Source organism: Camellia sinensis, chromosome 4 (assembly GCF_055761805.1).
Source record: "Camellia sinensis isolate YWXY chromosome 4, ASM5576180v1, whole genome shotgun sequence".
NCBI classification, from domain to species: domain Eukaryota; kingdom Viridiplantae; phylum Streptophyta; class Magnoliopsida; order Ericales; family Theaceae; genus Camellia; species Camellia sinensis.
The window spans coordinates 205,019,340-205,034,309 of NC_138964.1; the positions used below are offsets into that span (position 1 = coordinate 205,019,340).

The following is a 14,970-nucleotide window of genomic DNA, read 5'->3' on the forward strand; positions in this document are numbered from 1 at the left end:
TAGTATTGGCGCATATTGGGCACATTATTGCACCTTATTCGGCAACTTTTATTCGGCATATTATCGACAAGGAGTTCAGCAACTTATTGGTTTATTCGGCAATTTTTATTTACATGTTATCTACATTAATTATACATGTTATCAACTCGGCTTCGACAACTTATTCAGCTTGTTCAGCAACTTGCTCAGCATATTAGCAACTCTGCAAATCATTACCGTTGCAATTCGGCGTATCATTCTACATTATCAACTCGGCTTCGAAATATTATTCGGCTTCAGCATTGCTTATCAACTTTGAATTATACATTAAATATCATCACATTGCTATCCTCTGCAATTCGGCGTGTCATATTATCAACTTGGCTTCGGAAATATTATTTGGATTCAGCAATTTATTCGGCAAAATTACTCCGCAACATTTCTTATTCGGCACATTCTTTGACTACAGTTTACAATATTCTTCCGCAACAATATTCGACAACGTTGTAACTTAGTCGACACTAATATCTCGACATAGAATTAACATCTCGGCTTGCCAAAATCCACATTTGAACATACCACAGGACTCGTATCGGCTCAAAGAGTCCAAACCCACCAACCCGAGGAGCCAAGAAACAACCCAAGTCTGCCGAAAGTTGTGAAACGGATCACACGTGCGGAGAATTGAAATTTCAAATGCTGTCAAACTCAAGTTTTTACCATAACAATGTGAAGTACTCATTGAGACGAGTCCAACGCAACAAACCGCATCAAAATCGGAGCTAAAACAAAGCCTTACGAGCCAATTGAAATTTGCCCAGAAAATCACATATTCTGCCGAAGAAGACGACTAGAGTCTGCATGGAAAACAAAAGAAATTATTCGGTGCATCGTGGCTAAGCTACATCCCGTTGTTTTGATATAAAGACGGTAGCTGAACAAAAATTAGTTCAAATATATAATTTGCGCAAACTAAACACAAGGCTTTGTTGTGGCACAGTGGTTTGAGCATTGTTTATTCCTTGTTAGGGCACGCGTTCAACTCTCACAGGCAACGATTTCACTTATATTTTTTGCATATGGCATCACATTGAGGAAAATTATCCAGTGATTCGCAGAGCAAAAGTCCCAATCAATCTAAGCCGTTAGATCATTTTGGCTACAATTACGCCATCACGAGTCTGATCACAGCGATCCAACAGTCCTTTTCTATCTGACGCATTCTAGATCCATCCATAAGGTCAGAATTTGCAAATTCAGCTCAAAAAAAATAAAAAAATAATAATAATTGCAAATTTTATTCAAAAATTGAGCGTCATGGCTCACTTCGCATATCACCAAGCACCCTACTTTGTCTCGGCTTCATTCCGATATCGCCACAGCACCAGATAGGGGCACAGAATCCGTTTCAAATTGTTATCGGCCTACTCAGCAATTTTGGCCCAAGTCAATTTTATTCCTTCCGAATAACAAATCTTATTCAAAAGCAATGGGGCAAATATACGTTGGACAAGAAACTCAACTTCAAAAAATTGGAAATATACGTTGAACAAGAAACTCAACTTCAATAAATTGGCAACCATTGCGAACCAAGTTCTTAGCAAATCCAACTCTGAACGGATGCCGACACACCACGAAGCTATGAAAAATCGCCAACTAAAAGATCAGCACAATCACCGACCCAAGTGTAGCCGACAAACTTTTTGGAAAAATCACATTATATATGAAACGGGCACCGATGTTTTGACACTAGTTACTTGGCAGTGCATCAATTTTACTTAGCAAGATTATTCGGCACCATTATTAATTCAACATTATGTATGATCATTATTCGGCTGTGTATCAACTTTCTTCGGCTAAACAACATTATTGGTCAACTTTATGCATTATCAAACTTTATGCAGCAACATTGGCCACAGTATTCGGCAACTTTATTCGTCTAACAACATTATTTGGCAAAACAATTGCCCACTGAGACATCCATCAATTTTTCGCTTTCCAATTGGGGCACATCAGCCGATCACCATCTCGGCACCTTTGATATGCTTGCATACTCGGCCAACTTGGTACAAACATTACAACGACATTTACTTGAGTTACACACTCTCACTCCTTTTCACACCGCTCCAAGCAAGCACCAGTTTTGAGGCAATACATTACACACTTGGTAGTCGGCTGCTAGCACTTGGCAGTCAGCAATTCACATTTGGCAGTCGGCAGTTCGCATATTTTTGTGCTCTATCATTTTACCAAAACCGAATCTTCCCTGCAACATAGGGCAATGGGAATCTGCATTCCTTCCAACTAACACCTGTCATTCGAAAGCAATAGGGCAAGTCTACCTTGGACTAAACGTAAACTGAGCAAAACACAAACCAAGCAACTCGGCAATTAAATAGTTGGCCCAATATCTACTTGGCAATTCCTTACAAGCAGAGCAATATTATTTGTGATTAACACAAAATGCAAACCGAGCAACTCGACAATTAAATAGTCGGCCCAATATCTACTTCGCAATTCCTTACAAGCAGAGCAATATTATTTGTGATTAACACATCTACCTCATTCGGTATAGACCATCACTTACACAGGATGCATTATTCAAAATCCTTGCAATATTAGCACTTGATCTCCACTTAAAATTAACATAAGTCTTCGAGTACAGCGTAATCTTCACACTCGGCATGGAGCGCCATCAGCAAAGGCCTACACCCATGCCCGGGGGTAATAATACCGCAGGTCTACACCTTCGCCCGAGGGTAATAATATCGCAGGCCTACACCCATGCCCGGGGGTTAGAATACCGCAGCCTACACCCTCACCCAGGGGTTATAATACCACAGGTCTACACCCTTACCCAGGGGTAATAATACCGTGGTCCATCTTTTGGCTGATAAATCTACCTTATTTAATCTGCCTTCTTGGGTTCAGGTAATCATTTCCGTGCTCGGCATATAGAAATATTTTTAGCTGGGCACAAAAGTCCATATTTGGAAGCAATCTTTGCACTCGGCAATATACCACACCCTTGCCCAGGGTTATAATACCGTGGCCCACCATTATAGAGATAGTATTACTCATTGGGCTTTAGCTCACTTCTCTCCTTTATATAAATATATTTGTACATACATTCATACATACATGCATTCATCTAGCCACTCATTCATTTATGTTATTTATTTATCAAATGTATTCTTTGTCAAAGGACCTAACATCTATTTGAATAGCATAACTCGGCAATAAAAACTCTCATTCCTTCTACCGAAGATAATGAAAGTTTTGGGGCAATTGTGGAAGCCAGAAAATAATATATATCAACTTATTGGGCTAACCCAAACGAGACCTGCCAAGGGGCTAACTATTGGGCTTATTCGGCCCACCCCCGTCTATAAAAGGAAGGGACCTCATAACATACAGGTATGATCTTTTCTCTGCACTCCAGAGGCAACATTCATTACTATCTATACTTTTTATTTATGGATTCTAACTTCATCATCGGAGTGTCCCCGCCGGAAACCCTAGTTGGGTGGCATCAACCATGTTTATCTCTTGCAGGTCCAAGAAACTATCTTTGTTAAATCTCACCAGCAGCATCCATATGAGAGGATATTTCATGGTCTCATAAAAATAATTAAATCTACAAGAGCTCCAAAGGTACATAATGCATAAAGTAAAATACCAAGGAGCGAGCTCTCACTCGTGACAGTTGAAGGTGTGGAGAGCAGTAAAGAGCTTGCGCAGATCAAATAACTTTGCAGTCTTATCTGCAGACCCCGTTGCCACACCCAATTCATTAAAGGGATTGAAAGCTAAGCAATTAACCTAAAATCAACAAGTGAAAAGTAATTTAAGTCCTATCCAAAATGTAGCAACCTCCTAGGGCAACCATTTAATATTAAGAGCAACCACAATAATACATAGCAAAAAAAAAAAAACTATTAGAAGGTAATATAAGCAGCAGTTTACATTTTAGAGATTCACTCAAAGTTGAGAAAAGTATCTACAAGCCAATCTAGCCCAAGCAAATTATGATAGATATCTAAAAATGATAGAATTGGTATCTATTTGTGATTTGAAAAGAACACTCTCCTCCCAACATATTTGTGTCAGCAATCGAGAGCACAAAGAGAACCAAAAAAGGTCTGGGCCCCAGTAAATAAGCAATGGCAAAGAAAACTAGAAAATAGCAAGTCAAGCCTCTGGTCTTCATTTGATGTGTTTAAGCCCTTCCATATTGGCAACTCTTGAATTTTCATATTTTTAATTTATGAAATTAAAACAAGCATCTATTCATGCAATAAATTAATCTACTAATTGACAACCATTTGATGGTGGATCACAATCATTTTCTAGATGTGGCCCCCAGCATAGCAGATTGTGTAGAACCCTAAACCAATCCCTCAAACATGTCAGGCTTGCAAATTCTGAAATTCTAGACTCAAAATCCAAAACAAAGGCATGTATTTCCTTTTTGATAAATGGGAGAAACCATGGACAAGAAAATGCGACTAAGTTACTTGTTTTTAATTCACACCTGACCATGGCCTAAAACACATCCCAAATATGATCAAGTTACAAAACTGATGTAAAGAATCATATCTCTATCTTTATACTTGACAACGTATTGTTGTTGTACATCAAAATTACCACCAACCATCAACAAAAACCTTACCAATTTCAACTTTGATTTACAAAACACGTATCATTATCACCCGAAGACCCTCATTCACAATGAAAACCTATATCTATAAAATTCCACTAATAATAATCATAATCATAAATATATACACACAAAAGGGGCATAAAAAAATAAAGAACTCACCAGAAATTTCAAGAGGGTTTTGATTTTACTCAATGGTGGTTCAGAGTTGTGATGAAGAAAATGAAGCAAGGCTTCGTTTCAGAATCAGAAGGCAAGGAGAAAAGACTCTTCGTTTCAGAAACAGAAGGTAAGGAGAAGACTTGTGCTGTTTGTGAAATTCAATCTAGGAATGGAAAGAGTTGTGCTCTCAATCGTAGTAGAATAGGGAAGAATTTGGAAATAGTATTTTATATAAAAATCAAATTGAAATATTTTATACAATCACACCTATTTAGGGAGTGTGATTAAAAAAGATATATATAATCACACTTATTTAAAAAGTGTGATTAAAAATAAATATTATTAAATATTATTGTAGTAGTATATATATAATCACACTTTAATTAGAATGTGTGATTAAAATATCAATCTAATTTTTTTTATCACACTTCCAATAAAAGTGAGATATTTTCATATGTCAAAGTGTGATCTTTAACTATTTTTGTAGTAGTGCTTACAGCCTTTTAAACCAAATGATTTTTTTCTAAAGTTACTTTATAAAATTTATTTAAAGGTATAGGCTGATTTTTCACTCTAATAAATGAATGAAATGGAATCATATAACTCTGCAAAGCATAATTTGGATTGGTTGTTAAATTATTATCTAAATTCATAATTCAAACAGAATGTATTAATTTTTCTGAATATATGATGATGCTAACCCGATTGTAGCCTTCTTCTTTGTTCAACTTCCTATCATATGTTGCCCAAATAGAATGACGCTAACCCAAGTGTAGCCTTCTTCTTTCTTCAACTTCCTATCATATGTTGCCCAAATAGAATGATCCCTTGACATTAGGCTAAAGTTTTCAACAACTTTTTGGCCATATTACTTTAGGCAGACATCACTTTCAAATTAAATAAAAAAAAATTAAAATATATAATTTGATATTTAGTTAAGAAAATTATGATATAGATGTAGTACCCCTATATAAGGGACTATTGAATTTCAAAATGGAGTAAAAAATAAATGGAAGGCTAAGGAGAAATTTGGACTAATTAGTTGTATTGTAAAATTGATAGGATTTTATCAATTTGTACTCATAATTTCATGTCAATCCAGACATAAAATAAGATATATAATCTAAAAAAATTAATAATTTTAAAACTTACTATTCTAAATATGTTAATCCCATCTAATTTAATCCGTAAAAACACATGAGCTATGAGTGTACCTCATCAATCAGGCTATATGGCCCTAGTCTTTGATTTTTGTAGACTGCACAATATATCTTGTCCATGCAACTTTATTGTGATAACCCTACTCTATGTTATGCTAATTAATCTTAATTATGCTTATGATTATGAGCTTGATATGATTTTGAGTGCTAATTATATGATTATATGTGATTTTGAATTTCTATATGTTCAACGTAGGAAAATCTATTTGATTTTTTGCAATAAAATTTAAATTGAAGACCATAGAAGTGTCAGAAATCTAAATTGACTACATTATTGCGATTAGCCTAATTTTTAGAACCTACAGTGAGATTTAATTAAAAATTGATTCGGATCAAAATAATTAGATTCACTATGATTGAATTAAAGCACAATTACTTAGCCTTAATCAACTTGATTAGGCAAGCCTATATGTAGGCCTATATACACTTAAGTTATGTCCTTGAGCTCATTTTCTTTCAATTTGGCTAAGATTACACTCCAGAGAGAGAGAGTGTGTGCAGAATTTAGAGAGAGAAGGGGGTCATCCTTGAAGATTTTGCTAGAGAATTCAAGAATTATGAGAGTTAGCTCAAGAACTAGCTAAAGTTTGAAAGGTTAAAGCCTCTAGGTGAGTAATTGAACTCACATTCATGAGTTTAAATTCATAGCCAAGTAAATTCAAAGAGGATATGAAGTTAAGAACAAGATTTGAGTTGGAAATGATGAAATTGAGATTAATATGTACATAAATGTAACAAATTGCTATGAATCTCCATGTTTGTGTATAAGACATGTTAAACAAGTTGAATTGGTAGTCATTTGAGACATGCATCCATGAATAATAAGATTATGAGGCTTAATTACATGTTTTGAAGATAATGAATTCATGTAAGGTCATACATGCATGAGTCTCAAAGTTATGAACATGGAATTGAATGATTTGAACTTGATTTTGGAAATTGGTCCATGATTTCGAATAATTGGTTTTAAAATTTGAAGTATTTCCATGTCATATAATGTTTTCCATGTTTTTGTACCAAAAATGTGAGTTTTGAGATTTGGAATCAAGTTTGAACTTCAAACACAATTCTGGAAATTCCAGAATTCAGCATGTCCGCTCAAGCGAGAAAAGCGTCGCTCGAGCGTAAAATCCTAGCTCCCAGAAGTTTTGCAGACATTGGTGTCCGCTCGAGCGAGAAAAGTTACGCTCGAGCGCCCATACACACGTTTTGACTCTTGGCTCGAGCGATTAAAGTCACGCTCAAGCGCAAAAATGAGGCAACCAGTACTTTTGCAGGCCAAAAGGGTCCGCTCAAGCGAGAAAATCTGCGCTCGAGCAAAGCATCCTGTTTCAAAAATTTTGAAAAGTTGCTTTATGTTTCGTTTTCCGTTCTCTTTCATTTCTAAGAACTCTTAGACATGCATTGAACATTGTAAATGACTTAAAGGACATGAAAGAAGTCTAAGAATGTTAAGCAAACTAAAGAACAAATTAAATGGTATTATGACCTAACGTGTTGTGAATCATGTAGGATCAAGTACAAGGATGAATCAAGCACCGGAACACTGTGAGTAATATCTTAGCAAAGATATTTTTGTATACGCATTATTTTCTAAACGATGCCTATGTGGTAAGGTTCTAAACCTTTAAATTGATAATATGAACGAGCATTCTAATCACTCATTTTGGAATGAGATATACAAAGCTATCAATGTATGAGTACGAAATGGGCCTAAGGCCGTTCAATATATTCAATGAGGACGTGGATTGGGCCTAAGGCCGTTCTGTATGATTTTTAAATGGGCCGAAGGCCATTCGGGATAAGAAAAAGATATGGACCTAAGGTCGTTCTAGATACAAGAATGGATATGATCATAGATTTGAATGTGCGCACACAATAAATGTGTATATGAATTGGACCTAAGGTCATTCTGTAAGTATTTGACCCAAAGTCGTTCTGTAAGTATTGGACCTAAGGTCATTCAGTGTGTAATGGACCCAAGGTCTGTGACGCTCCGAATCTACACTATTGGTTGCAATCAAGGGAAAGTCACTAATGAGTCCTATGGTCAATAACCAAGTAAGATCCCAGATCGCCGGAGGAGTCAAATTAGCCTCCCTTCTAAGTCCAGCTTTCTTAGGCAGCGCATTACCTTTTTGACAAATCTTAAGAGGCATTGACACAAGATCTCACAAGCAACGTTAGGGGTTATATTGGTGTTAGAACATATTTACATAATAACCACGAATATCCTTAATTACAAAAGCTCGTTCCATTACATTACATCCCAAAAGAAAATTTAAATCTTCATATGAGCCTTACAAAATATCAAAAGAGAAATTTCTAACTTTTCTAAGATAGCCAAAAGTCTTCGAAGGTTTCTGGCTCTTCGTCCCCAGCTATAAGCTCCTCTTCGGCACCTAGCATAATACGCTGTGTGCTTTGAATGCTCAATAAACGCACACACACACCATCTCTTTTTCCCAGTCCAATACACAATCACAATATGACAACAAGTAATGAAGCATGATATTCAACTAAACAACAAAGGGTTATAAAGTTAGACGTTAGTAAACTAGAAATCTCCCAAAGAGATTTCGTCCTCCCAACCACAAGAATCGAACGCGGATTATTCGGTATGCCCCCTCTTTTGCTGCTTTGTTGCAGACCTTACCTCGGATGCCTACCAACGGTTATGTACCACGTAGCGCCAACCGCAGGGCCTCTAAAGAGACGGTAATAATGGGCCTTGCCCAAATCCCTCCTCACACCAAATACCTAGGGTCCGAATACAACTTCTCTGTTCAAGAGTTCCGAAAACCACTTGCACAAGACTTTAACTTCCAAATAGGGAACGCATCCCAACAATCCATACATAACACATTATCATCTCTTCATTATTCAAGTGATCGAAAACCCAATACCATCCCAATTAAGTTTTCCGTTGAGTTAAATGTTTTAAATTAAGGTTAGACCAACTTAAGAAGATAGTAATATTCACGTAAGCATGCATCATAAAAATGAAGAAGATAAGGAACATAACCATAACACATGCAATATCATACCAAGACATGATCATAAACTAATAAGCATATTCATGAACACAAGAGTATAAAACACCAATGCAAAACTAAATTTCCAAATTCAGTACCATTTAAAGATTAAAATAAAAAAGGCTATTTTAGATTTTTACCGAACCCGGCCTTCCTATGGTTCGTAGAGAATTTAATCTAGTTTCCAGAACATATTTCGGAAATGGGATAGCTTTTCTAGATTTTTAGTTATTTAAGAAACACTCCAGCGCTGTCCAGATTCGTCGACCGTTACGAAAATTTGATTTTCTTACAAATCGCTCACTTTTTTTCCATGAAACCAATTTTTCTTGAAAACTAACTTCTTAAGGAATATTTTGGTATAAAAATGAGGTCCAGAATATTTGTCTACATTTTTCTAGAATTTTTGAAAGTTAGCTGTAAAAACATATTTTTAATGCATAATACTCAAAAACAAGAGGATTTGTGAGAAGAGAGATCCACTAAGGGAAAATTTTCTTCATTTATTTTGTATGATGAAAACATTCTAAATAATAGATATTAGACTCAGAAATTTATCTTGAAGGTGTGCCTTTGGAAAGTTTGAGAAATTGATATGAAAAAGATAGTTTTGTACCGATTAAGGGAAACTAGAAGAATAGTAGAATCATGGCTCAACTCTTTTCATTTTTAACACAAGGAAATCATTAATACATCTGAAAACAATGTTTAGAACCCTTAAGAGCATGTATTTGAAAAAGGAAAATGAAAAAGAGAGTTGTGTTGTGGCTTACTTGCTAGACTAGGCCAAGTTGAACAAGATTGCTCTCATCTTTCTTCCTCTCCCACTCAAGATTTTTCTCTTGCTCTCCTTTCTCTCCTGTAGGCTGAATGTGGGTGTGTGTGTGTGTGTGTGTGTGTGTGTGTTGTTTGTGTATGCTATTCTAAATGGGTGGTTGTATATATAGGCAAATTTGGTGTGAAAAGACACGAAGGCCCATTAGTTGGAATTGGATTGAAAAGTTTGGATTTACTTGGATTCTAATGGAATAGGGAGTGATTAGGGGACTTAATGATGTGATTAGACATGATTTAGTTAGTCTCTAGTTGGAATGGAACTAGGTTGGGGACACAATCCCTAGATTTAGGGGTACTTGGTACTTTTGCTTCTAGATTGCTATGATTACAAGCTTTGAAAATTGATCTCTCACACTCTCCTAGGTTGGCCGGCCATGGGGAAGGGAAATGGGGTATATTTTATTCAATATATGAGTACTATGAATATATTCCCAATGTATATATATATATCTACAAATTGATTTGGTGGTACTATAGTATAAAAAGTACATGTACTAGTTTGGGGCAAATCTTGAAATTAATAAAAAAAAGTGAGGGTTTGGAATTAAACTCATGTATTGGAACCTTATTTATGTAGAATTAAATTAAATTAGGCTAAGGAATCTAATTCGGCTAGGATATTCCTTTTCCGATAAAAATTAAAAATGCTAACCGGCAAGATTCAAAATAATTTAAGAAACTGAAGGGCTTTTAAGGAAATAATTCAAACATAAGGGTTTTTAAAGAAAATATATTTTTCAGGGGCTTCACAAGGTCATTTAATATGTAAGTTGGACCCGAGGTCGTTTTGCCTATGATGGACCCGAGGTCGTTCAGTATGTTATATGGACCCAAGGTCATTTTGTACTTGAGATATGATGTAAAGGACCTGAGGTCGCTTTGCTTTAACATCGAGCACTAAGCGTAATGATGAATTGTGATTATAAGAATCTTGTTCATGAACTCCTTTGTTTTTGGTATTATTTACAGGGCGTTAGTTCACTGTTTATATTTATGTATGTAGGTGAGCAGCAGGATGTCCAACCCCAGTCCCAGTTTGCAATGAGAAACCAAGTTTTGAGAGATCAACCAAGATTGCCTCCCATAAGGGGCCTTACTTTTGATTTACTCGTCATTTGATCTTTTACTTTTGGTCTTTTGTGATCATGTATGACCAGCCCCGTGTATAACCTTGGTTTTTGTTAATACTGGCTTTGAATGATCCTAGACGTAAGTATTACATACTTGATATGAATATTCATATGGTGTAAGTTATTACATGAATATGAGAATGTTTTGGTTAAGTTATGTATGCACAGCTCATTGAACAATCTTTGTAAATTTTGCTTCCGCAATTTTGGCCCCCTATTATTAAATATGACTCAATTTCTGACTGGAGCCGCTAGTAATCTCGTGAATACTGCCCGGTTATGATTCTAATCCATATGGGCGGGTTTGGGTCATGACATTTATGATTGTTGAAATTGATCTTAGTGCATACGTGTCTCATGCTCAAAATTTCACCTCCCACATAATGTTAAAAAAAGAAAAAGAAAAAAAGTAATTAATTAAATTAAATTAAATAGAAAAATTGAAAGGTTTTGAAACAGTGGAAGGAAACCAAACAATTTGGTACAACATACAGCCCAAGCACGTCATCTGATCCATCTAAGCATGATTGGGTTCGGCCGATGAGCAACCCAGATCGAACTCATCATTGGGCCCAAAACCATTGTCCCAATATAGCCCAACCCAGACAAGTATTAGATTGGAATGGGCCGTTTTCAAGTTGGACTGGTTTCTGAAAACCGTAACCAAATTGTGGATGTTATCTGCATCAACTTGACCGAATATATTAGTATTTTCCAATTCAGCTGTGATTGGAATAATAAATAAATGAGTTCATTACTCACATCTCGTGTTATAATATGTTTATAAAAATTAATAATCAGTGACAATTTTTAAAATTTGCCATCAAAGAATCACAATTAGTGCCATTTTTTTATAACAATTTTCTAAATCTATCGCTAAAAAATAATTAGTGTCTTTGGTTTGAGTTTTTTAGATTAAGTTTTTTGAAAATTGACTTTTTTGGTTTTCGTGTTTTTTTGTTTTTAGTGAATATTTTTTAAATTTTAAATTTTTTTTTTACTTTTTAGATGCACATTACTTAGATATATCTAAAAAGTAAAAAATTTGTGAAAAATATTTTAAAAAATTAATAAATACATAAAAATATAAAAAATATACTGAATTCTTATATTTTTTATATTTTTGGTATTTTGTGAATTTTTAAAAGATTTTTTTTACAATTTTTTTACTTTTTAGGTGTATTTATGTTAGGTGTATCTAAAAAGTAAAAAAATTACTTAAAATATTAAAAAAATTCAGTAAAAACAAAAAAACACAAAAAATAAGAAAGTAAAATTTTCTGAAAAATATTTTTTAAAAAGTGAAAACAAGGAATATTTTTTTTTATAAAAACACTCCCAAGAAATGAAAAAAAAAATTAGAATTTTATGGTAACGATTAGAAAGTAAATAAAACTTTTCAGTGCATCAAAAAGTGAAAAAGACTTATTGATGCACGTATCTTCTTAAATGTACTTTTCAGTCATTCTCCCCCCAAAATTCACAAATAAGATGTGAATGAGAGGGAAAGGTGACAGATTCATGTAGGGGAGTTTACATGTGGGGCTCACTTTTTTATTTCACATACATGTGAAAATCTTCTCTTGACTTAGGCTTTTTCTTCCTAGATTGAATAAAAATAAAAAAATTCATACAAATATTTGTATAAAATAATGTGGCTCAAACAAAACACAGTGAAGATACTTTCTATCTGCAAAATTATTGTCATATTGTTCTTGTGTTATTTTTGTATGAGCAGAGCTTCCCTCTTGTCCACTTTTTTGTGGATTGGACTATCCGATTTGCTTTATAGGCCCACCACAATCCCATTTCAATAATTCAATTCATTTTAAATTGTAGGTTTCTATGTATAAAATACATTCATACGAAAAATCATATTGATCTGATTGTTGTAACTATTTTTTTTTTTCATAGTTCCTTTAGGAAAAATAAATGATAAGAACAATTTTAAAAATAAACTGTCTATATTATTTTTAAAAACAAATGCAATGAAGTAATATGGTTTTAATTATCGAATAACTTAATTTTTTTTATAGACAATCTATGGGGACAAAATTATCGTCATAAGGCCTATGATTTGCTCATTTGCCCAACTGAATAATGTAGCCTGCGAACGCGGACTAGATAGAAGGCCTACTCTATAATTTTATGTAGAGTATTGTTAGGAATCATAAAAAAAATATATCATAAAAGAATATCTACATTTAGATTATACATACAATAAAACACCACACACTAATCAAATGATGAAAAATCTTCGTGATATATTTTATAATATTTTTTTCATAATCTCTAATATTATTCATTTATGTAAGAATGGAGAGTTTCCCTTCTCAGATCAATCTAAACTTACTGAAACAGACTAGGAATGGGACTTCCAAAACTCAACAAAACACTTACCCTATATATATACCGAGTGTTTCTTACTAATTCCCTCACCAAAACTCAGGTCACTTTCTCATATTTGTAGGGTTTCTCTTCTTCAAACAAATTCACCGCGCCATGGACAATCACGACTCGTACGAGCAACATTACTTCTGCCACCACACCGACATGCCAAACTTAGACAACGGAGACAAGATTATAATGCCTCTTTCCTCTCTCGACCGGCTCACGAGCCTCAAGATCGATTACCCTATGTTGTTGGAAACCCTAAACCCTAAAACCGGACGAGTTTCTCACTGTGGAGTTTTAGAGTTCACCGCCGAGGAAGGCAACATCTACACGCCACGGTGGATGATGAAAAACATGGGACTCGAGGAAGGAGATGTCGTTCTGATCAAGAGTGCGAGCCTTCCAAAAGGGACTTACATAAAGTTGCAGCCTCATAAGAAGGAGTTTATCGAGCTTTCAAACCCTAAAGCTTTATTGGAAGCGAAGCTTCGCAACTTTTCTTGTTTGAGCACCAGCGATACTATCATGCTAATGCACAACAATAAGAAATTTTACATTGATGTGGTTCAAACTAAGCCTGGTTTTGTAATAAGCGTGATTGAAACAGACTGTGAGGTCGATTTTGCGATTCCTTTAGATTGTACTGAACCCGAAAATCAGTTCGATCGGAGATTGTAAACGAGGAAAAAGAAACTGAGTTTAGACCGTTTACTGGCACGGCGAGGCACATAGATGGCAGTTCTACAACCGTTCTACAGCCATTCTGAATTCAAAGAAGGTAAGAATGGAGGATGGAGCGAAAGTTGGGGCTCGAAAGCGAATGGGAAAGCTTGTGTTTGGATCCAATGAAGTCCAGAATTTGGAGAAACCAGCAACGGTGTCAAAGAATGATGAAAGTTCAGAGAATGAAAAGAAGTTTGAACCGTTCAAGGGCAAGAAGCATACATTAGCAGAGTGATCTTGTGGATTTTTCTTTTTTTCCCTGCGATATGGAAATTCTTGTGATTTTGTAGTTATATTGTCTGATTTTTATTTGCTTTTTGTTCTATGTGGAAAACCATAGAGGAAGTTGTTGAATTTGCATACCATATTAGTTTTTGGTTTTCTTTACTTTTTTTTTTTTTTTTGTTCTTTTAAATTATTTGTGGTTGATAGGGATGAAGCAATATGTCATTAATATGTTTTGGATCCTGATTTGCTTTTCAAAAAAACTTCATATAATAATAAAATATTTGTTTTCTTTTAACAAAACAATAAAAATAAAGAAAAAAAAATTCTTGTGGAAAAAAAAAATGTAGACAAAAAGATGATGATTATATATATATATATATATTTTTTATTACATTTTATTTATCACAACGTGTAATCACAAATTTGGACACTTTTAGAACAAAATATATGGACACTGTGAAATTATTGAAAAAAATAATCTAAAAGTAATAATATACGAGAATCTTACCTTATTAAATGTTGATTTGAAACCAATTTGCAATTCTTTTACGTTTTGTTTTTCAAGTTGAGGTTTGAGACTCTTCTAAAGAATTTTTTTTTAT

At 34.6% G+C, this 14,970-nt stretch overlaps 1 pseudogene; it reads left to right on the forward strand.

Moving 5' to 3' along the window:
• Window positions 1-13,546: 13,546 nt before the first annotated feature.
• On the forward strand, window positions 13,547-14,184 carry LOC114271606 (ubiquitin fusion degradation protein 1 B pseudogene; annotated as a pseudogene).
• Window positions 14,185-14,970: the final 786 nt, after the last annotated feature.